Here is a 25,931-nt window from a genome sequence, read left to right as displayed (position 1 = left end):
AAAGCATATTGAAATTGGGGAAAGTCAAAGTAAGAAATTCTGGCATTCAAATCTATGAGAAGGTCAACAATAGAGCAATAGGGATGGTAAGAAGTGGTCCAAAAGAAGTGGGGTAATTATGGTTCCTACTTGATAGAGAGTGCTCCCTACCCATAGTCGTCTGGTGATATGTGTTTTTAGGGTGGCAATGGTTCTATATAACAAGGTTCCCAATCTCAAGCTAGTGGGGCCTAATCAGCTCCATTATATCCTCTATACAGGTTTGTGCTCGATTTTATTAGGATTTCTGTGATGACAAAAGGGACAAGTGCTTTAAATAGGGTCATCCAAGGCATATGCTTAGAAACTATCCCATTGGAAAGGTTTTTTCTAGGTTAAACAAGGTTCCAATTGTCTCTTAATTAGCTCATGTACAAAAGGGTGCACCATCTAGCTCTGACACTAGTCAGAATTGACTCTACGCTCTCACAACTTGTTAGGATTTTGAGGCATCGCCTAATGTCATCACTGGTATAATGTAACTCTTTTCCCATGATGTATACAATTTACTTGACCCATGGTCCACTCTATCTTATATGACCTAATTTATGGCTGTGTATTTTGGTTTTGGTCCCGAGTGTATTTTGGCCCCTTTTTTATTTCTACCCTGGTGGGTGACTTTATGGTTGCTAGGAGTGTCTATAAAGGTTTAGTATCTATAGGTGGTCAGGATACTTTGGTAGATCTATTTGAGTAGACATAGTTGATTTCGATGTCATATTTAGGATGGATTGGCTACACTCAAGCTATGCCTCTTTAGATTGTTGGACCCGTAAGGTCATCTTTAAATTTACTAATAAACTGTTGATTGAGTGGGAAGGTGGTTTTTTAGTGCCTAACGAGAGGTTCATAACATATCTTAGATCCCAAAAGTTGATTTCTAATAGATGTCTTTATCATTTTGTCCGGATTAAAGATTCTAACTTGGAGTGTCCTTTCTTATATTTTGTCCTAATGGTAAATAAATTTATTAAGTATTCCGTGATAACCTTACTTGTGTCCCTCCCTATAGAGACATTGATTTTAGGATTAATCATATTCCAGACGCTCGTCCAATCTCTATTCCCCCATACATAATGACTCCAATTAAGTTAAAAGTGTTTAAAAAGCAAATGAAGGATCATTTACAATAGGGTTTCATTTGTCCTAGGGTATCCCCATGGGGTACACTAGTGTTTTTTGTGCACAACACCAAAATTGGTTGTATGCACTTCAGTCCTGAAAGGATAAAAAAATCTATCCTAATCTAGTTACGGGTACGTTACATGTTTTTCATCTTCATGTGTATGTTTTACTAGTCCCCGGAGCCTTACTTTTTTTATAACCCCCTATATAGCTGCTAATTTCGGTGTCACCCTAAAAATATTAGTAGAGCCCTTCTTAGTGTCTGCCGTAGTGGGTAAAGCAATCATAGCCAGATGGGTACACAGAAATTGCCTCGTTATAGTATTTCAAAAATTCAAGTCAGTTGATCTAGTGGAGTTAGAGATGACTGATTTTGATATCATTCTCGGCATGGATTGGCTACACTCGTGATTTTATTTAGTTTACTATAGAAATAGGGTCGTTTAGCTTCAATTTCCCAATGAACCAGTTATTGAATGGAGGGGTAGTACCTCAGTGCTTAGGGGTCAAATTGTTTCATATCTTAGGGAAAGAAAAATAATATCTAACGGATGCATGTACCATCTTGTTTGAGTCAAAACTCTAATACTGCAACTCTCAATCTTGAGTCATTTTCAGTACAAAGGGAATTTCTAGATGTTTTCCCTAAAGGTCATCCCAAAGTTCCTCCTGAAATTTAAATTGACTTTGAAATAGATGTCCTTTTAGATACCCAGCCTATCTCCATTTTGCACTATATAATGGCTCCAGCTAAGCTAAAAGAGTTAAAAGGATCGTTGAAATATCTCTTAGATAAAGGATTCATCAGGCCCAGTGTTTCCTCAGGGAGCGCTCCTGTCTTTTTTGTGTGTAAGAAAAATGATTCTCTTAGAATGTGCATAAATTATCATTAATTAAACAAGGTCACAATCAAGAATAAATATCCACACCCCAGGATTGATGACTTTTTCGAACAACTTCAATGTGCTAGTTATTTCTCTAAGATAGACCTCAAATCCAGCTATCATCATCTCAGAGTCAGGTAATGTGACATTCTGAACACAGCCTTTGGAACTTGATATATTCACTTTGAATTCCTAGTTATGTCTTCGAGACTAACAACTTCCCCATCATCTTTCATAGACTTGATAAACAGAGTGTTCAAACAGCACTTGGATATGTTCGTCATTGTCTATATTGTTGATATTCTCATCGACTCATGTAGTGAAAATGATCATGCAGACCATCTCAAAATTATATTGTAGAATCTAAGAGCCCATCAATTGTTCGCCATATTTAGTAAGTGCAAGTTTTGGCTAAGATCAATACCTTTCCTTATCCATATTATTTTTGGTGATAGCATTAGAGTTGACCCTCAAAAGACCAAAGTAGAGAGAAACTGGCCTAGGCCTATCTCTCCATCAGATATAAGGAGTTTTTTTAGTTTGGATGACTACTACCGATGGTTGTTGAAGGCTTTTCATCTATTGCGTCCCCCATGTCTTAATTGACTCATAAGAAGGTTAGGTTTTAGTGGTCAAATTCTTATGAGAGGAGTTTTTAAGATTTGAAGAATCAACTTACCTTAGCCCTAGTCTTGACTTTATCTGATGGTTCATATGGGTTTAATGTTTACCGTGATGCTTCCAGAGTTAGTCTTGGTTATATATTGATGCATAGAGGTAAGTTCATAGCCTATGTCTCTAGACAACTTAAGCCTCATGAATAGAATTAACCTGCCTATGATCTTGATTTGGCAGCTATTATTTTGACGTGAAAATTTGTAAGCATTATATTTAAGGAGTTCATGTTGATGTGTTCACGGATCACAAAAGTTTATAGTATGTATTTTCGTAGAAAGATTTAAATCATCATCAGAGAAGGTGGCTTGAGTTGTTAAAAGATTATGATATGAGTGTGTTGTATCATCCGAGCAAGGCCAATGTAGTGGCAGATATCCTTAGTAGATTGTCTATGGGTTGTGTTGCTCATGTTGAGAATGATAAGAGAAAGTTAGTAAGAGATGTTCATCAACTCGCTAGATTAGGTGTGAGGTTGGTTGATTCAGCTGAGGGTAGTATATGGGTTTAGAATGGTTTAAAATCTTCTTTGGTTGCCAAAATAAAAGAAAAGAAAGAGGGCGATTCCAGATTGGTTAAGTTGGAATAAATTACACTGATACAACTTATCTCCAAATACAACATTGATACTAGTTTATTACATAAGAGTGAGGTAAGTAGTACTCCAAATGTCAGGAGCTCACTTTAAGTCTCTGAACCATGCTTGCTCCGCATACACATACATCATGTCAATAACCCCTACTTTGATCTGCAGGCTAGAAAAGTATAGTATGAGCACCAAACAAATGGTACTCAGTAGGAAACTACTAACTGAGCTCCAAAGATAAAGGAGATATATATAACATATAAACAGAATGGAAAATTCACTAAGTGCTCAACAACCACATGAAATATCTAATGATATAGTAAGGATAATCTATCCTATTTATGTCCAAGAGTCTAAAATAATAAGGCTACAAAAGTATCAAGGATGAACAATCCCTATTTCATCCATACTTAGAAATCTCAACAGTGTACTGTATATCCCTGACCAATATATGAATGAAGGATTAAAAAAGATCATATAGCTATATACAAGGCTAAGGAATGAATATACAATATGAACAAAGGAAGGAAGAGATATACGATAATACCATAGCTACATAATTGGATATACACATTTATAAATATAAAATCAACCCAAAGTACAACCTAGATCATCATATCTTTATTTAAGGCCTTACTATAATACTATCAGGACTTAGTACTAACAATTTCGATTTTCTAATCCATTTAGTCCCATCATGAATTAATCATGCATAGAAATGAAATCATAAGCTAGGAGATGCCAGAATCATACTTCAAATCTCGATACCGAATCAATGACCTATTTGTCACAAGCTAGAAATAATAATGATAATAACAATGGCAATAACAATATCAATAATAGCATGAGTAACCAGCTATTTGGGCAACAAAATACCTAGAAAAACCTATCCGTGCCCCCACCACCCCAGGCTCAAAAGTTTCAATTAGCATACAATATCACAAGGCATAGTTATCACCCATATCTATGCAACCCTCCTATATGAGTTGATAGATATAGGTGCATATTGGTGATAGGTGATGCACATGTAAGTATGAATATAACTGAATCCATAATATCAATATACCAACATCATAACTATTATTATCATAACCATCATCATCATAACCATCATTATCATAATCCTCCTCTGGACTTGCCAGGTATATATATATAAATTACATACAAAGGGCTAGCCAGACTCGAACCAGTAGATGTACACATAGGCACATCAACATAATCATCCTCTGGCCTTTTTGGGTATCAATATCATTATCTTAACATCCTCCAGTCTTGTTGGGTATCATCATATCATCAAAATATCCTCCATCCCTGTCGGGTATCATCACATCATCATCATATCCTCTGGACTTGTCAGGTATCATCACATCATCATCATATCCTCTAGCCTTATCAGGTATCATCACATCATCATAATATCCTCCGGCCTTACCGGGTATCATCACATCATAATCATATCCTCCGGCATTGCTGGGTATCATTATATCATTATAATATCTAAATCATTGTCAATAATATAGAGTGATCCTCATGAGGGCTAAAATAAAGTGTAAGCTCCGCGAGCGCTAAAGTAAAGGACAAGTCCCATGAAGGCTAAAGTAAATAGACATGAAAAGAGAACAAGGTAAAGTGTATTTCCATAATTCATCATTTATCATCAATATCATATTATCAATAGGAAAATATACATAACGTGAATATTATAACTCTCATTGAGTTATACCTGGAATTTATATTATCAATTCAACATCTTGCTCCATCCCATAATGTAGAGATGTACATCTGGATATGATAGGTCCATGGGCTCTAGCTATGGCTAAAAGAGTGTTAATCTACAAGTTTATTGGATAGTGTAAACTTTGGGACTAAATCATTATAAAAGCGTACAAAGGATTTGAATCTCTCACAGCCGGAGTAATTAGTAATATCAAATCATAGACCAAAACTTATCTCAGTCAATTCTTTAATACATCATTATTAACCTCTTTCACATATAAACTATTCATTAAAACAGATATTTATTATCATGAAGAAATCCATTATTAAGGTAGAAAGTGGGATTAACCCTTATTTAGTGACAATAATAATAATATTATAATCTTACTAGAATTGTATCAATAATTGATGCAAGGATCCTGAATGTACCAGATTCATTGCATGCCATCACCAGTATTCGTACAATGGAACCATAAGTATTAACATATTAATAAACTACAATCACATCCTTTATAAGGACAGACATCTCCTAGATGGTTAACTCATATCATAACATGACCTTGGGCCTAATAATATGTCTGAAATAATTATGGCATCATAATCCCAGCCTTTGGCCTACATACATATACGGAACCCATATCCAAATAATATTTGTAAATCATCTCATTTTAAAAAGGTCATAACATATTTATGAGGCGCAATATCTCTACATGCCATAAGGCATATCTATAATCATCTCACTTATATGAGGCATCTCGCATCTAGGAGGCATAATACATCAATAGGTGTCTCAACTTTAGGAGTCATAACGCATCAATAAAGCGTTACTCATAACTATGAGGAATATCATCTCTATAGGCTAATTATCATATGTAAGAGGAAATAAAATCTCTAAAGGTAATAAATCATAACCCAAAAGTCATTACAATTCACCAGGACATGAAGTAAACTTATTCTAAAGGCTCAATAGTCTCAACTAGGCCTAACATCCAAAACTAAGTCCACAAGGGTTAACACACGTCTTAGCCTAAGGTGGGTATGAGGAACCACTACAAACCCTTAATTTTCCATACATAGGAAATATATACGCCCAAAATAGGCTAAGGTATCTAGTTCAACTTGTAGATGTCAAGTAAACCATAATCAACCTAAGATGGGAACTTTGTCTAAAAACAAAGGAATTAAGTCAACTCTAATCAAATTATGATTTCAAGATCACTAGACTAGACCAACTAAGGCTAATTATACTAACCATAATTCCAACAAAAAAACCATATTCCCAAACCTAGCATCATATCGTATCCATGTTGTAATTTAGATCAACCCAGGAAGAAGGCAAGAGGATTCAAAAAGGGTATTATGCATTTCAACTTACGGGCCAAAACTCTCATCTAATCCACAAACTATAATATTAAATACTAAGTCATTCTACCCATAATCAAAGTTAACATTCACATTCACACGGAATATATAACATGCATCATCTAACTAAGAAGAGTAGATAGAAGCTAACCTCAAAACTGGATCATAAATCCTTAAATAATTCACCAAATGCTCATCTTTATTATATAATCCCAAATGCCATCACACTATCAAAATAATAATTTACTCATCAATACGAGAATGATGATACCCATATTACACCATTGTGATTCGAGTCTAGAAAGGATACTAAAAACCCCAAGTAGATCCCACTTATAAAAATCATATTTTTGAGGTCAACCAAACGTGATATCAAGATAATGGAATCAAAACCCTCAATAATGGTTGAAACCCAAGCAATGTTTGGGCTAAAATTAAGCCCTAAAAGGTTTTAGGGTTTTAGGTCAAAAACAAGAGATTCAAGCATGAAATTGAAGGATTCTTACTTTAAAACCAAACATATTTGTGATAAAAGATGTTAATCAAGCTCCCAAGTCACCCCAAAGACTCAATTTTAAGTTATCACATACATTTCGAGTTTCTAGGTCTCAACAAATGGCCAAAACATGGCCTAAAGGGACCTTTTATACCCATACCAGGTATGGAGATGTTGCTATCGCAATCTAGAGATGACAATCGCACTAGAGAGATCACAATAACCTTATAGCGGTCGCAGTATCCCCCCTATGCACCAAATATCAATAAAGTTAAAATTTTGTTTTTGACCCTCAAAACTCATTCCAAACCCCATGAATATGATCTAATAGTGAAATTTGAGTGTAAACCAAATTTCAGATCCAATGGATTTGAACTTTCGCATATTTATATGTCCAATCATCAATATTCACCTTTATTTGGACTTGTTCTGTGAACTTCTTTGAACTCTATTATTTGAAGATTACTACTTGGTATGATTAATTATCTATTTTTTATGTTGAATTCAAACATGAGTGGCTAAACACACTAGTTCTGGGGTTGAGGACTAGAATATGATTACTTTTTAATTTTGTTTATCGTAGTTATTGTTGGATTATCATATGGGTTGTTCGTACTTTATTGTGCTTATTATTTTGATGATTGGCCACCATTAGAATAAATTGATAATCCTATGTGAATCTGGGAGGAGATCCATAGGATATAATGAATACATTAAGGAGCAAGATTCTCATCCTTTTATAAAATAAGGGATTTGAATTAGCATCTCGGATAGGGATATACCTAGAAGCCTTGTTTGGTTCACTTGTAGGAAGATAGCTTAATTTTACCTAAATGGATTATTGCATCCCCGCAATATAATATAGTTGCAATGTTCAGATAATGTAGAAGATTAAAGGATGGGACACCATGATCATACTATAAACCCTTTGAATCAATAACCTGATAATCAACTAGACTACGATAGGAATAAAAATCTGTAAGATTGTTAAAAGTGCCTCAACCCTAGAATTCTCATCATTATTGTTTACAATCTCTGGTTACTTTGCCATTATCACAAATTATTATTTCTTATTTATTTACAGTTTTATTCAAAAATTCACCATTATCTTGATACTTTAAGTTTTTGGCACCATTTCCAGGGACTAGTATAATTAGTAAGTTGCTAAGTTTTTTTTTTTGATAGTAAGTTTTAAGTATTAACGACTTGATCTTAGTGACTGACTTTTCATAGAACTAGCTAAATATAGGACTGGAGAGTGATAGAGAGTTGGTAGATCCTTAGATGAATCCATAAGTGATATTTCAATAGAGGTGAAGAGCTTAGTATCCAATTTCATAGGTTTAAATGGCTGAACAAAGATATCATAATCTTGTTGATCCAATTGATCCAGTTTATCCAAATGCCAAACGTGTTCCAACTCTGGTTGTTCTAATTAATCCTATACAAGCAGCTTCTAAACCTTTTCGTGAAGTGGCAGTTCCACTCATAAACCATGCTACTAATAGAATTCGTAAGCTAGAGACTGGTGGTAGATTTGAATTAAAGAAAAATATGATTTAGTTGCCGAATTCGGTTGCGTAATTTGCTGGATTTTCACATGAAGACCCACATCAACACATACAAACCTTCCTGGAAATTAAAGATTCCTACATTCCTACAGGAGTGTCTTCTGATTATGTCAGACTGACTCTTTTCCCCATTTTTTAATTAGGGAAGCAAAAAGGTGGTTACAGACTAAACCACCACTCTCTATCATTTCCTGGGATGATCTGGGTTAAAAAATCCCTATTAGATTCTTTCCATTAGGTAAGACAACATGTTTAAGAAGTGAGATTCTGAGCTTAAGGCAGAAAGAATGAGAAAATATTTACCAAGCTTGGGAAAGATTCAAGGGCATTCTCATAAATTGTCCTCATCACCATTAATCAAATGATGTATTGGTTCACACATTCATAGAGGGTCTTGATCCAAACACAAAGATTCTCTTGGATTAAGAAGCGTGTGGGAAAGCTCTTGAGAAGTCTTATGATGAATTGTATACACTGCTGAATTGAATTTTACAAGGGAACCCCGAATGGCATGCTGACTTAAGAAGTGCTCCTAAAAAGGTTACAGTGTGTTATAGGTAGATCAGTTCACTGCTTTATCAGCTCAGCGTACTGTACTACAGAATTAGATAACTAATCAGTTCAACAGTATGAAGTTGGGGGATACACAACCAGCAGCAACAACTAATATGGTTCAATAGGTAAATGCATGGTATGAGATTTGTGGAAGTAGTTAGCATATAATGGATGCTTGTGTGGTTAATATAGATTCAATAAATTATGTAGGGAATGCTAATCATCAAGGACAGTAAAGTTACAGTAACACTTACAATCTAAATAAAAGGAATCATCCAAATTTCTTATGGGGTGGAAATCAGGCACAAAGCAATAATCAGTATAAGGGGCCAATGCAATAGAATCAACAGCAAGTTTAAGATAATTAGCCAACCATTCAAACAAGCAATTTAGAGAAGATTATGAAGGAACTTTTAGCTTCTAAAGCACAGTTAGTTGTAGTTATGAAGAATCAATAGTTGATTACAAAGAATTTGGAGCTGCAAATTAGTCAGATTGCGGAAGAGCAAAATACTACACCTCAAGGAGGCTTACCTAGTGATATAGAGAAAAATCCAAAAAAGGTAAATACAATCATAACGAGGAGTGGTTTGCAATTAAAGGAGGCATAACCTGAGCATGTGAGTCCTACAAATACTGATGATGAATCTAAAATGAATAATGATAAAGTGGTAATAAAATAAGCTAAGAGTAATGATACTAAAGAGGAGAAGAAGAATCTGCCTTTAACCTTCTCTCAAAGGCTTCAAAAGCACCAAGACGAAACCAGGTATAAGAATTTTTTAGAGCTTTTGAAGCAGGTATATATTAATCTCCCCCTTGTATGTATTTTGCAGAGTGTGCCGAAGTATGCAAAGTATGTGAAGGACATAATGGCAAACAAGAATTGTTTGATAGAGTATACTACTATAGCACTTACAGATGAGTGCATATCTAAGATACAAAACAAATTTCCCATAAAGCTAAAAGATTACTTTGCAGATCACTATTAGGCAGACCGTTAGCGCTTGTGGTTTAAGTTACTTAGGGGTGAGCATTAATCTTATGCCTACATCTTGATTCTAAAAGATAGGTCTTGGAATTCCTAAACTAATGACCATTATTTTGCAGTTGGCTGATAGGTCACTTGCTAGGCTTGGCGGAATTATTGAAGATGTATTGATGCAAGTGGAAGCACTGATTTTTCCAGTAGACTTTGTTATTCTTGATTTTGAAGATGACCCGGTTGTTCCATTTATTTTGGGACATCCATTGTTAGCAACAGATCAATCACTTATTGATGTAGCTGCAGAAAAGATGACTATGAGAGCGCATGACAAAGTGGAAGTTTTTGATGTATACAAGGCACTAAAGTTGCCTACTATATATGAATAATTATCTTCTATATTAGTTATAGACCTTAAGTCAGAGCTCAGGCTATTATTGTCCAATGATCTATTAGAGTGAGCTTTGATGGGTCATCATCTTTATGGTGATGTAGAGTGTAACACCCCAAAAATCTGTCTCGACATGTCACACGGTGCTTAGGACTACAAGTGATCCCAAGCTAACCCATGAACTGGCATACTGATAAAGAACTGATAAAATATGTATAAAATAACTGACTTTACTATGCGGAAACATAATAATGATGGAATCTATGAAACTATAATACTGATACAATTTTACATTTTGATAAAGTCTGAAAAGAAAGACTAAAATTACAAGACAGACTCTAACTAACATCTGTAAAGCCTCTACTACACTGACTATAGATAGCTGGGGTGTGACTTCAATTATCACTAATCAATACTTAAGAGTAAGAAAGTAAAGTACATAAATAATATCTAACTTAAGTCCCCGAAGTAGGAGAACTCATTATCTGCTAGCTGGAATCTATAAACTGTTTGAATATGGTATACGTGCTACAAATCGTACCTATATTATGAGACAATGTAGAACAAAGAAATATATGTGGATCAGTACTTTGAGGATGTACTGAGTATATGGGGTGAATGCATGAGTAAAACACAATATCAATTATCATAATTTGTAAAAAAAAAAAACAATGCATTGTAATTGTAAATGACTCACGTAAGTTGGAGTTTCTACAACAATAACAAAAACAACAGACCTAGTATATTCCCACAAAGTGAGGTCTGGGGAGGGTAAAATATATATGCAGTCCATACCACTACCTTCGAAGAGGTAGAGATGTTGTTTTTGATAGACCCCTGCCTCAAGAATGAGAATAGTATACCAAGGCCGTAATGAAACAAGAGACATGGTGGATAACATAAACAAAAATACAAGATAAGAAATAATAATAATAAATATCAAAGAATTTCAGAATAAGAGAAAATACGAGTAATACGCAATAAATATAAGAAAATGGATACTCACCCAGTAGTGAAATACTCTTACAATACCTGTGATACCCACCACACCCAAACTCTCCTAACCCCTAGCCACAACCTACATACTTATACTAGGCCTGTACCCTAATCTGCGACCTCCACACCTTTCTATCTAGGGTCATGTCCTTAGTAAGCTGAAGCTGCTCCATGTCATGCCTAATTATCTCCCTCCAATATTTCTTTGGCTTACCTCTACTCCTTCTAAATCCATCCAAAGCTAGCCTCTTACACCTCCGAACAGGGGCATCCATGCTCCTTCTCATCACATGTGCAAACTATCTCAACCTATCTTCTCGCATCTTGTCCTCCACCAAAGCCACTCCCTCCTTCTCCCAGATAATCTCATTCCTAACTTTATCCCCTCAAGTAATACCTCACATTCAACACAACATTCTTATTTCCATCACCATCAATCTTTGGATTAGGGATTTCTTGATTGGCCAACACTCTGCTCCATACAGCATGGCCGGACGGACTGCCACTGTGTAGAATTTGCCTTTAAGCTTAAGGTCACCTTCTTATCACAGAGCACTCCTTAGGCGAGCTTCCACTTCATCCAACCAGCTCTAATACATTTAGAGACATCCTCATCAATCTCGTCATTCCCCTAAATCATAGACCTAAGATATTTAAAACTATCCTTCTTACAAACATCCTGAGATTCCAACCTTTCCACCACACCATCCTCCTAACTCAAGCCACTAAAATTGTATTCTAAATACTCAACCTGAACCCTTTAGATTCAAGCGTTTTCCTCTAAACCTCCAATTTTTTATTCACCTTCCCCCCCTCCCCCGCGACTCATCAATCAATACTATATCATCCATAAATAACATACACCATGGAACCTCACCTTGAATACTCTACATCAACACATCCATCACCAATGTAAATAGGAACGAGCTTAGGGTCGAACCCTGGTGCAAACATATCTTGACTAGAAAATGCCCTGAGTCTCTTCTCGCCGTTCTTAACCAAGTCTTCCCTCCATCGTACATGTCCTTAATGGCTCTAATGTACATAACCAAAACTCCTTTCATATCCAAGCATCTCTAAAGAACCTCATTAGGGACTTTTATTATATGTCTTCTCCAGATCGATGAACAATATATGCGAATGTCTCTTCCTTTCCCTATACTGCTCCACCAATCTTCCCACCATGTGGATTCCTCTGTCATCAAGTGACCAGGCATAAAAGCAAATTGATTCTCTGAAATGGGCATGACCATCCTCAATCTCCGCTCAACCACCCTCTCCCAAATCTTTATAGTGTGACTCAACAGCTTAATACCCTGATAGTTGTTTCAACTCTAAATGTCACCCTTGTTCTTATATAATGAAATCATCTTACTCCATATCCAAGCCTCAGGCTTTCTTGCAATCTTGAAAATGGCATTGAAAAATTTAGTCAACTACCTTAAACCTACCCCTAGTATACTTCCAAAAATCCACCAAAATTTCATCAGGCCCCATCGCCCTACCCCTCCGCATCCTATGAATAACCTCTCTGACCTCTCTAACCTTAAAAAGTCTATAATAACTAAAGTCATGGCTTACCTCTGAGCTCTCTAAATCCTCTAAGATAATACCTCTGTCCCCCTCCTCATTTAAAAGTCTATGAAAATACTCGTACTATCTCTTCTTAATGTAAACATCCTCTATAAAAAATCTTCCATCCTTCCCCTTAATTCACTTCACTTGAGCCTATACAACCCTTTTTCCCCATCTTTCTTTCCTTGCTACTTTGTATTTCACCTGTCTCTCCTCTTCATCCTTACTCTCAATCAACTTAACATATGTCCCCTTCTTAATCTCCACTTTCTTCTTAATTTCTTTATTCCACCATCAGTCCCACTTATGTCATCCTGTCCGACCCCTCCAAACCCCCAACACCTCTCTAGCCGTCTCCCTAATATAGATGGTTGTCTTATCCCATATAATATCTACTTCCCCCATACACCTATACTCATATTCCTGCTACCTTCTCCCCTATCTCCAGCACACTAACTGCGTTAAGCCATCCCACTTAATTTTAGGTCGACCCTCTCTGGCCCTACTCTTTTAGCTCTTCTTGATACTTAAATCCATCACCAGAAGTCTATTCTAGGTCAAAAGATGCTCTCTCAAAATGACTTTACAATCCTTAAAAAGAACCTTATCCCCCTTTCTAAGCAACAGAAAGTTAATCTAAGTCTTGGATACTGTGCTTCGAAAGGTAATCGATGATCCTCCTTCTTCGAAAAGGTTGAATTCAAAACCACCAGCTCAAAGGCCCTCATAAAATCCAACAGAGTAACCCCCTCACCATTCTATCGCCGAAACCAAAGCCTCTATGAACATTATCATAACCACCTAGAAAAGCCCTAATTTGCACATTGAAGTCCCCCGCTATGACAATTTTTTTTGATCTAGGAATGCTTCTCACCACCTCATCCAAAGTCTCCTAAAAAAAGCTTTCACCTCCTCATCCAAGCCTACCTACGATGCATAAATGGTACACACATGCAATGTAAACGCCTTAATGACCAACTTAATCATCATCAGCCTATCACTGACCCTTTTGACCTCCACCAACTGCCTTCTTAGCTCCTCATCCATTAAGATGCCCACTACATTGTGATGCCTCTCACTGCCTGAGTACCACAACTTGTACTTGTCCACATCCCTAGCCTTAGACCCTACCCACTTAGTCTCCTGAAAATACACAATATTAATCCTCCTCTTCTTAAGAATCTTCACCAACTCTACAAACTTACCCTAAAGGGTCCCTATGTTTCAAGACCCTACCCTTAACCTATCTCCTCTCTCCTCTCGCCTACCTCTTCCACCCCTCGCCATCCCAGCCTGAACACCCAGCCTAGACCCCATACCCATCCCTATCTTTTTCTCTCTCCTCTTCCAAAACTACCTCAAACCCCAACCCCTTCAGACATGACCCTACTCCATCATTAACCCCCACAGCCACTACACAAAAATCATAACAAAGCCCCAAGCCCCCACAGCCACTACTCAAAAAATATACTAGATCCCCAAACCCCTACAACCACTTCTCAAAAATTATAATAAGGCCCCAAACCGACCAACAGACTGACTGACAAACAAATAAATAAAAAATAATACAACAATATGTAAAAAATAGGCGAATAAAAGATATGCACCAGAATACACTATCCGGCCTATCAGCTAAAACCACTCAACAGTACCCACCAATAAACAAGACAGGTATAACTATAGTCACAAGAACTGACAGCAAAAAAAATAGTAAAAAATAACAAAGACCAATAATATAGGGAAATAATAAAAACAAATAATACAAGAAATAAAACTATAAAGCATAACTAAATAAAAGGGTTTGGATGTCACCGGAGTACTGCATTTTCTTGTTACGACAGTGTTGATATCAAAATAGGTTGCCAGAATAGAGCTGCTAGAAAGGGCCGCCATACTTCATTGGAAAATATCTCCTGAGTGTCTTCTGTTGTTGTTGGAATCTGGTCACCGGTCATCGTCGGACTAACTATTTTAACCTGTTTTGATCGGTGTTGAAGTATCTAAAATACTTAAATCTGAAGCAATAAGAAGCAAATCATACTTTATAAATCTAGTGAGTCATATTATTTAGTTCTAAAATCTGTATTTCTGTTCTATTCTCAAATCATATAGGCTAACTGAAAAAGGGCTCACATTTTATGTCTAAAAACTAAAAGCTGTAATTTTGTAACAGAAATCTTAAGTAAAGTAATATCTAAGTAAGTTTGTGAGCCTTTACACTTAGTTTCTAAAATCTGGAAAATGCTTTGTCTTAGGGAGGTTCTTCTAACCGACATAAAACATGTGAGCATTTATGGAGTCCAATGTCTTTGTCCTCTTAAGGAGGAACATCCTTATGTTGGGGAGAGAAGTCATACTCTTGCTAGGGAGTATAATCTATTTGGGTGATCATATATCTGTCATCCACGTAGAAGTGGAAATAATCTAAATTCTTCGTTGGCACGTAGTCCTAGGGTATAAAACCGTAGTAACGTACCCATCTCGATGCTAAATACTACTCTCAAAATAATATCTATATGCCCATTCTGATAAGAATCCATTTTTAAAATAGTCTAATGGCTTATAATAAAAACCAACTGTAATTCTGTAAAGCAATATCAGTAATCTAAATCTGTAAAGTGGATTTCATATTTATTCTGAGACCAAAAGGTCAAATCTTTATCAATAATCTGAAAAGAATCTAGTCATAAAGTGATGATAGCACAATCAATCTTGAAATAACAATTCTTATTAGGGATTAATGACCCATGCTTCAAACTCATGTAAAAATCATAGCAAAACATCATGCTCAATATGCTTTTTGAAAATACTTCAATAATATCAAAATAACAAAATCAAGAATTTCAATATCATGCTTAAACTAAATTGGGAAAATCTGAAAAATCACATTATATGAAAATAGTCATGCAATTCAACATTCAATCACTTGAAATCTCATAATCTTCAAATAATAAAAATTGGGTATGAACCCTAATTACAAATCATGTGAATTTAACTTAAAAAGATAGTTTTGGGCACAAGGACAAAAAATTGTCCTTGTTCATAGCCCCACATACCTTAATTGATGATCTTAGATAAGAAAGCTTGAATCTCGGATTCCTATGATGCTTTTGAAGATGAGTTCTTAGAGTTAATGAATTAGAAATTCTTAATCTTGATTATCTTGGAGAATTGATGAGGAAAATTGGATTTCTTGGAGAGTAAGTTTGAGCTTTAGGGTTTTCTTTTGAAAGAGAATTGATGTGTAAGTTGGGCTTGAATTTATTTTTGTGTTCTTGAAGAAGAAAACTCAAATTGATGTTCTTGTAAATGTTCTTGACTCATTTTCTAGAACTTGGAATAGAAAGCTTAATTCTTGATTGTTTTCTTGAATAATAGGTGATGGAATGGATGAATATTGAAGAGAATTTATTAGGGTTTGTTCTTGTGAGTAAAGTAGGATAATGGGGGAAAAATAATGCCCCAATGACCTAGGTTGAGGGGGGAAAGACCCCATTTCCCCTCATTAATTTAAAGCAGAAATTCATGACCCGCATCCCAATTTTTCCCTTTGCCGCGATGGTACCCCATCGCAGCAGCTTACTACCTCACACTATAATGGCTGTAACTTTTCGCTCGGGTATCAGTTTTAGGAAAAATTAATATCGTTGGAAATCTAATTCAATTATATCTAATTTGGTGGGTCTTGAGCTAGAAGATTATGCATATATCAAAATTTATACATTTTCAAAGTTGACGTCTGTTGAATTGGACACCAAACTTTGAATGAATCTAATGTTCTTAGCTCCACTTGGTTCTGAGTGACTTCTATAAATATTATTCACCTAATAATAACTTCACATACTTAGGATTAAATTTATGACACAAGAATTCAAATTATAGATCAAGAGTACAGCGGTTACACCTTCACAGCAATGCGATGAAATCGCGTTAAGCTACTGGAAAAGGACGAGTGTGAATTTGCACTCTGGCGCGATGCGGTGCTATCGCATTGCGCCACTGGAAATTGACAATAGGGAATTTGGACCTCCCCTAAATGTGTTAATATCATGGAGGCCCACTGAAATGCGACGATTGCCATTTTGGCATCCACCGCGATGCACCTGCATTACTAAAAATGCTCTAACTTCTTCATCGAGTTTTGAATTTGGGCGAATTTGATATCGATGGAAAGATTATTCAATTTACCACATATTTGAAGGTATAAATATAGAAAATTCCATATGAAATATAGGTTATTCATTTTCGAAGACCACTCTTAACATTCTAGGAATGAATTTTAAGCTAGGAAAAAAGGGGGTGTTACATAGAGGCTCTTGAATTGGTTCAAGTCATGGATTTTGCAGTAATTGATACTAGAGTGGTCCCTTTTGAGCCGTTAAATCGACCTATTACCCATCACCTAAGGCCTCTATTGACAAAGCACTGAAACTAGAACTTAAGGCTCTTCCCCCTTATTTAAATTATGTATTCCTTGGTGACAATGATACTTTGCCTGTGATTTTGTCTTTAGATTTGTCTGATATGCTGGTGAGAGAAACATTGGTAGATTTGAAAATAAGAAAAAAGGCAATTAAATGGCAGATGTTGACACCTAAATTTTGCTCTCCACGACTAAATTTAATCCTGAGTTTCTTTGATTTTTAATAAAATTAAAATATTTATTTCATCCAAATAAAAGATTTTCAAAATATTTTTCATACATGATTTTGTTATTTTAAGTAGCGAGTATATATTATTGTGTTCAGTTATACGCGATTATAGTATTTGATTACGTAAATATTTATTCTATGAAATATTGGATTTTAATTAAGAAATATTGTGAAAATAAATATAATGATTAAAATCTTAATTTTAATATAATTTATCATCAAAATAATTTATTTGGATAAATATGCATTTTATTTTATTAAATCAAGAAGCACAGGATTAAAAGAAGTATTAATTCATATCGAATTTCAATTTAATTTAGCCAATCTATTAGATTTGGCCATAATGGCAATGCAATCCGTCAATTAATTTTTAATTAGATCAAAATTAAATAAATATGGCTAAATTTTAAATCTCAATTGGGATTATATTTTAAATAACCCCAAAATTCCTAAAAACTCTTATAACTTCTACCCAATTCCCACTAAAAAATAATTTCAAATTATACTACATTGTACGATTCCCCCCTAACTTTGTCCTTTTCCAATTTTGAAATTCAAAAATTGTACTATATTGTACTATTCTCCCTGACCTTTTCCTTTTTCCGAATTCCAATTTTCAAATTCAAAAATTGTACTACATTGTACAATCCCCCCCCCCTACCCACATTATCTTCCACCTCACCTTATCTTTAATTTTTAAATTTTAAAAACACCCCTAAAAAATTTTCTCCCACATTGGTAGATTAATAAAATTGGATCCCTATCCTTTCCTATAAATACTACCACTATTTTGGTAGAAAGATCACTTCTCAAAGCCTCAAAGAATTGAAAATCTTTTGAGCAAATAGTCAAAAGTTTTTTAGTGGAAAAAAAGCTTTGAGCATAGAAGAGTTTGTATTTTAATAAAAAAAAATTCCATGAAATATTTGGGCTAATCGAAGTTCTCGAAAGATTGCTTTTCGGTGGTGATCAAGACTCCAAAGAAAGCTTGAAGTCCCATTTTGCTGCCCCAAAAAAAGGTAAACGCACCTTTCCCTTTTTTTTAGTTTTATTATCATTTTTCTTCTTCATCTATTTTCTTCTTCGTAGTTCGTAGTTATAATTTTGTTTGCTGAAATTGTTCGTTGAAGACAGTGTTGAAGGCCATAGAATGTTGTGGTATCGATATTATGATAATTTTCATGTTTATGGTATAAAAATGAGCTAGCAACAGTTGTACATGCCTTTTTGACTTTATTCTTTTACTATTATAGATAATGTTTCAATCTTTTCTTAAAAGATGTACTTATGCTAATTTAAATTCATTGTTGGCGGTTGTGTTTGTTTTTAGCATATAAATTTGTTTTCTTTATGTTGTAAAGAATAGTTAATATTGATTGTTTCTCTTTTTTGACTTTATTCTTTGATTATTATGGATAAAGTTTCAATCTTTGCGTAAAACATGTACTTATGCTTTGTTTAAACTCATCGTTAAAGGATATGTTTGTTTTTAGCAAGTAAAGTTATTTTGCTTATTTTGAAAAGAATAGATAATATTGATTGTTTCTCTTTTTTGACTTTATTCTTCGATTATTATGGATAAATTTTCAATCTTAGCTTAAAAGACGTTCTTATGCTTTATTTAAATTCATCGTTGGCAAATATATTTTTTTTTAGCATGTAAAGTTATTTTCTTTACGTCAAAAAGAATAGTTACTATTGTTTGTTTTGCCTTAATAAAATAGTAATTGTTTAAGTAAAGAACTTTTCATTTGCTTGCTAATTATTTAATGGATTTCAAAATCCTCATATGAGAGATGCAGTGCTAGCTATTTTTCATCCAAGATGTTTATTTATTTTTTTCGCATGTTGACTTGTCAAAATGAAGAGAAAATTTGGGCTTTGTGGCTAAATAGAATTATTTAGTTATTTTTGAGTCATGCATAGTACGATTGTGGAGCGTTATTTCACTTTTAGAAATACTAAACTTTTATTCTAATTTTCTTATTCCCTTTCAGTTGTTATATGTACTCTTTGTGTGTTTAAAGACTTGATTCATGTCTCTCTTTGAGTCATAATGTCAAAAGAGAATCAACGATGTCTTAGAACGAAAAATCATAGGTCGTTACATGTTTTTTCTAAAGTTGGCCATGACTTAGATGTATGAATCTTCATTAATTTCTCCTTAATTGAAATTTGAAGATTCATTTTCTTGAAAAGTTAGCCTTTATTTTCTTTGGCCATATCCTTTCTTGCGTTGTTTGTTCTTGCATTAATACATTGAATATGGTCTTCTTCCTTTTACCTTTATTCATTCTTATATGAACATAAATCATGAGGCATGTAAGTGGGTGTCTTTGCTTTGCATTTTATTTGTTGACTCCCGTTTTTGTGCAAGTGTGCTTAACATTGTCATTCAAAAATTGGTTCTTGATAGTTTCTTTTGCTTTGCAATATGTCACTTTTAGGCCTTGAACGTATATTAATTTCTTTATCTTTTCTTTGCATGCAAAAAATTTCTCGAGTCCAAATGGACTCCTCTCCTCTTGCATTTCATAATGGGCCAATGAGGCTCACCTCTTTGAGTCAAGTTTGAAGTTTAAACCCAAGGTCGACTATATGGCGTGCGGGTGCTAGAAGATAGACGAAGAAGGAAAATGGATCAAAATCCCTTAATGAGGTCACTAAGAGACTTGAAAAGTCTTGATTTTTATTATTGTATTCTTTTTATTTATTCATTTAATCATTACTTATTCATTTACTTGGGGCCTCGAAGCCAAAATTGTAAATTAATACAGGTGAAGCCGATTATGGGCCAAAGGGTCCGAAAAAAAGTTTAGGGCAGGTTATGGGATAAAAGCCCGATATTTAGATTAGTATAGGTGTAGGTGGACCAAAATCGCAATTATACTAAGATAGGGATGATAGATTTGGGCTTACGAGCCTAAGTCTTCTATTTCTCCCCTTTCCTCTTTACGTGCTTATTTTCTATCTTCTTTCCTTAGACTTTGTTAAATTCCCTACTAAGTCGTCAAAATTTACTTAAGTCTTTTTCTAAAACAACTTTCATTTCAAAAAAACAACATCTCTTTTCGAGTTAGTCAAAAGAAAAAATATTTTCAAACAGTTTGGATAACCGCAAGTTAGCGGATACTCTTGGTGCCTTAACAACCTTTCAAGAGAATCAATAGGAATCGCTTACGTATAATCTTCAAATTTAAATAATTTTTCTGTTTTGGATCATTTAAAGAACTTTATAAAGGTTTTCTTAATTTCTTTTCAAATAAATTGAGTGGCGACTCTCAAATGTCAAAATTTTCACAAAACAGAAATGGCCACTCTGCTAAGGATATTTAACTAGGTTCTAACAAAATGTTTGATTTCATTTTTTAATTAACTATTTAATCAGTTGCGTGTTTTTATGTTTTTATTTTTGTGGAATTTAATTATTGCATCTCATAAGAATAATCCCGCATTAATTTATTAAATTATTTTGGGATTTTGTGGATGTCCCGACCCCTGTTGTTTAACTCTAAATAAAGTATTGGAAATACGATGGTTTATTAGCACGTGAGGTATCTGATGGCTGTTCATATTTTCAAACTCAAGTTGTCTACTTGGGAACCTGGTTCAAACCCACTCTAGACACCTAGAATAGAGCGAAACCAAAACCCTAATTTAGGCATGAGCCTAGGATGACCCAATACCCGAGGGGGTATTGGGCCTATTAGAAAACTTGCCCTGCATCTATTGACCCCGACTCAATTACAGACAAATTATATTTATGTGTTGAAGAAAATATATGCTTGTTTAATCCAGTCCATTCGCCTTTGGGGTAGGGGGATACTCATCTTTGTCTGCTTTCGTGTAGGATATAGTTCAATCACATCCCCGCGAAAAGTTCAAGATGGTTATCGGACCTGACAAGTTCCTAAAACTATGGTGGGATTACATGAGCGGAGAAGAGAGAAGATTTTTAGAACACATATCGGGCATTTTTCTTCATTGATCGAGATGGATGCTTGGACCGAAATGATCCATGTGCTAACAAAATTTTGGGATTATCAGACTATGGTGTTTCACTTTGGGGATGTTGAATTGACTCCCACTATTATAGAGGTGTTGATTTGTTATGAGAGCACTGAAATGTGTTTCAAGAGAAAAGAGACACCTAATAAGAACATTCTAGTCCCGGTTGTATGGGACCGTCAATGGATTAAGAAGACCTTTTTAATTGATGATGATACCTGTCTAGGAGAACATAATGGGGAAAACATTCCTTTTCGTGAATTGTATCACCGGTTCAAAAGGTTTAATGCTTTTTAGAAGTTTGGACATAAATTTGAATTAGAAGCAAAATGGAAGGAGACAAGAGCATTTGCATTTGCTATAGATCGACTTGGAACTATGGTGTTTCCATAAAGAGAAAATGGCACAATTCATTCAAGAGTTGTCACGGTGGCATACACACTCTTCTATGAAGAGAAGTACAGTTCTAAAAAGGTATTCCACAACTTAACTCCTATGATTGTATCCGACATATATCGAGCTTTGGGAAGGTGTCAAGCGGAGAATTATTTCTTTCAAGGTTGCAACCTTATCTTGAAATGGTGGATGATGATGCATTTAGTGAAAAATCCTAGAACGGTACAACGTGATCATAAAACGAGGGGGATCTTCTATCATCACATGATATATGGTTGTTCTTGCACAAGTTCAAAAAGGAAGCATCTCCGAAATTTTGGTTTAAGACTTTTAGGGAATTAAGGGATGACGACATACAATGGTCCATTAAATATCTTCATTCAAGGAGATACACTATTCGAGAGAGTGAGTGGCCTTTTGTAGTGCTTCCAGGTCTCAGGGGGACCCGTCTCTATAATCCTGAAAAAGTTCTTAAGCAATTCGAGATCATGCAAAAGACACCCCAAACCGCATCTATGCTTAGATTATTCACTAAGTATGACAAAGTTGAGTCCCCTCTTAACAACTTCATGGTAAATAGATAGAGAAGAATAGGGTGGAAGGAAGTCTGTTTTCATATCGCGTATGAACCCAAATTCAGCAATACTTACAAAGACTAGTTAAAGAAGAGTCTCGTCAAAACGTTGATTCTGGGACTAAATGTACCCACTCGGGTTGTTGATATAGAATTAGAGCATCATATCTGACTCCACAGGCTTCAAGATGAATTTTAAAAAAGTGAAATCGCACACCAGCAGATGCATATGGAGGATTCTTAACTATACGCATGTTGAAAGAAGATTTGAAGCAAGAGGCTGATGATGCTAGGCAGTGTCTAATCGATTTGGATGATTGGATGGTTTCTTGAATTAATAGCATATAAAAAATGACCTATAATAACAAAGCACAGTTTTGCGAGACTCATTTGATCATCAACATATATCAAATATCACAGGAGGTGAACAAGGCTAAGAAGGAAAGTCAAGCAAATGAACATCCAGTAGCTAGTTTTTCTATTCCCCTACGTGGGACCTTATTGTCTTTCATGTTAGCTTTCTTTTCCCTAAATATTGTATCCCTCTTTTGTTATCTTTTGTAGACATTTATTCCTTTTTATGTAGTTATGAAAGTTAGGGGATAATGGATTGAATTTAAGAAGGCATATAATTTCTTCTAAATCTATTAGGCCCAAACCCTTGGCTAGAAAAGGGTCACCCCAGTTAGGATACACGCTATTATAATGGGTATGTGATATCTCCCTTATATGTTTATGCGTGTTTGTTTGAGTCAAGGACAAATTTATCCACTATGCTCCCGTGGATCAGTTTGGCTATGACATCATAACCTTTACGTGGTTACTTCTTGTCAAGTATCTTGCATTACTTATCACGTATAGAAACTAACACATCTGCCTTTGAGTTATTTTACTTTACAGATAGTAGAAAACTACTCTGTGTTGAAATAAGCTGGCAGAACATCCTTAATTCACCCGATCAAAAGCGCATAAGGTCCCATCCCCTAATCATAATTCAAACATGACTAGAAGTGATAAAGAAAATGCATTGACCATTAGGTACAATGTAATAGTGGAACAAATTGAGATGATTGTTGAACTCACGAGAAAATTAGAAATGCTTCAAGAAGAGATGAATCGTACTCGAGATTTGGCTAACCTGGCCATCACTGTCAATGCCCCCGCTCCAGGAAGACATGGGACTCCACTCCAGATCCCCTCCTCAACACACCTATTTCAGGAACCATCTAAATAACATACCATCCGTCTCCGCTCCTCAACTTATCTAAAATACCAATTGAGAAAATAACCCAGATGCTTACCATCCACAAAATCCATCCCTAACACCACAAAACTTGTCTCCAAATCTACAAAATTCACTCCCAATCCCCAGAACCCATTTTTAAACCCACAAAATTTGGTCCCAAATCCACAAAATTCGCTCCCAAATCTATAAAATCCATCTCCAAATCTTCCAAATCCATCCCCGAATCCACAAAATTCATTTTTGAATCTGTAAAATCCTTCTCAAATACCACCAAACTACTCTCAAATTCCACAAAACTTTTCCAATTTTTAAAATGTTCTCCCCACCTACCACCCAACCTTCTCTCATTCTCAAAATCAAGTTAACCTTCTAAATCCCTCTCATGTCATTATATCCCCTAATATCTACAATTCCTTTCCCAATCCCGAGATAGACCATTACAAAGAGAAGGAAAAAGAGTGAAGGACTGAGCATGAAATAAAGTTATTGGCTATGAATGAAGAGATTATGAGGATCAAGGAATCTCATGAGGTGGGGGACAATAATGGTCTAGGTTACGATGATCTATGTATTCACCCTGGAGTAGATCTACCAAAAGGATACAAGGTCCCTAAACTTGAAGTGTTCGATGGTACTGGAAATACTATGGCCCATCTGAAATGATATTGTGATCAAATGGCAAGGGTATGAAAAATTGAGGCATTATTGATACGCTTATTCAGCCGAAGCTTAAGCGGCGAAGCCTTAGATTGGTTCATATCTCAAGAACTAAAAAGATGGACTAGTTAGAGGGCATTGGATAAAGGTTTCCTTGATAGGTTTGCATTTAACATTAAAGTGGTCACTGACCGATACTCATTAGAAACGATCAAGTAGAAGAATGATGAGTGTTTCTAAGACTATGCCTTTCATTGGAGAAAAGAAGCTGCCAAAGTTTAACCTTCCATATCTGAAGAAGAGATGGTATCTATATTCTCTCATGCCCAGGAAGGAGAATATTATACTAGGATGGTACCGCAGTCAGAGCAACTTTCGTAGATTCGGTAAAAATTAGGGAATCACTAGAAGAAGGCATTTGAACAGGAAAGATTGTCAAAACCCCAACATCGTTTGGGACTTCTATGTTCACAAAGAAGAAAAAAAAAGATGTAGGTGCGGTCTCTGCTGATTCTGTTGCTAAGTTGAATCAATTTATGCCTAGGAACATTCTCTCCTCTCTGCCATTGCCAAATTTTCAGTATGTATTTTACACCTAACCCGAGCACCAAGCTCTACTTCTAAATATCCAATCCCAATACCAATCTCCACTTCTAAATATTTAATCCCAATACCAAGCTCTACTTCCAAATATCCAATCCAATACCAAGCTCTACAACTAAATATTTTACCCTAATACCAAGTTCCACAGCCGAATCATTATAACCCCCACATCCAAATAACTGAACAAACGTCCAAGCGCCTCCAAATTATCAATAATTACCTTCTCTTGTTAATTAGAATCATTATAACCCCCACATCCAAACCTCAAAGAAGGACCTCCCCAAAACTTCACACCATTGGTTGAAAGTCGTACCTAGCTCTTTAGGAGGTTGAAGGACATCGGTCATTTACAGTCTATCTAGCTAAAACTTATCAATCCCAGTTCTCGACTTTGTCGTGCTAATTAAAATTGTGCCTATCATTGGGGAGCGGCAGGATATAGTACCAAGGATTGCATTAACCTAAAGTATAGGATCCAAAACTTATTTGATCAGAAGATTATCACACTTCAGTCACTGGCTCCAAATGTCAACAGTAATCATTTTCTAATCACGAGAAAGCCATGGTTAGCATGATCAAAATAGCAGGCGAATAGATATCTAGCAAAACTATTACTAAGGTAGATTCACAATATTCCAAAAAGACAGAACGAGTGGAAATGATAGAGAAAGTCATGGCTGTCTTGAGTGTCTTGAGTAAGAATTTGGAAAGAACTATTAAGCCCATTATGGTCCCAGAAAAAGAATTTAAGCATGGGATATGGTACCAGCCAAGAAAGGAAGATGAGGTTGAAGATAAGTCAAAGATAAGTCTATCCAAACCGTCGCCACTCTTGTACC

At 35.4% G+C, this 25,931-nt stretch overlaps 1 non-coding gene across 1 annotated transcript; it reads right to left on the bottom strand.

Moving 5' to 3' along the window:
- Positions 1-8,703: 8,703 nt before the first annotated feature.
- Positions 8,704-8,810, bottom strand: LOC124899787. The gene has a single exon (XR_007057351.1). It is a non-coding gene; the product is annotated as a small nucleolar RNA R71 (small nucleolar RNA).
- Positions 8,811-25,931: the final 17,121 nt, after the last annotated feature.

Source organism: Capsicum annuum, chromosome 6 (assembly GCF_002878395.1).
Source record: "Capsicum annuum cultivar UCD-10X-F1 chromosome 6, UCD10Xv1.1, whole genome shotgun sequence".
Classification (NCBI taxonomy): Eukaryota; Viridiplantae; Streptophyta; class Magnoliopsida; order Solanales; family Solanaceae; genus Capsicum; species Capsicum annuum.
The sequence above is the reverse complement of the archived record's forward strand: the minus strand, read 5'-3'. Positions and strand labels throughout refer to the sequence as shown.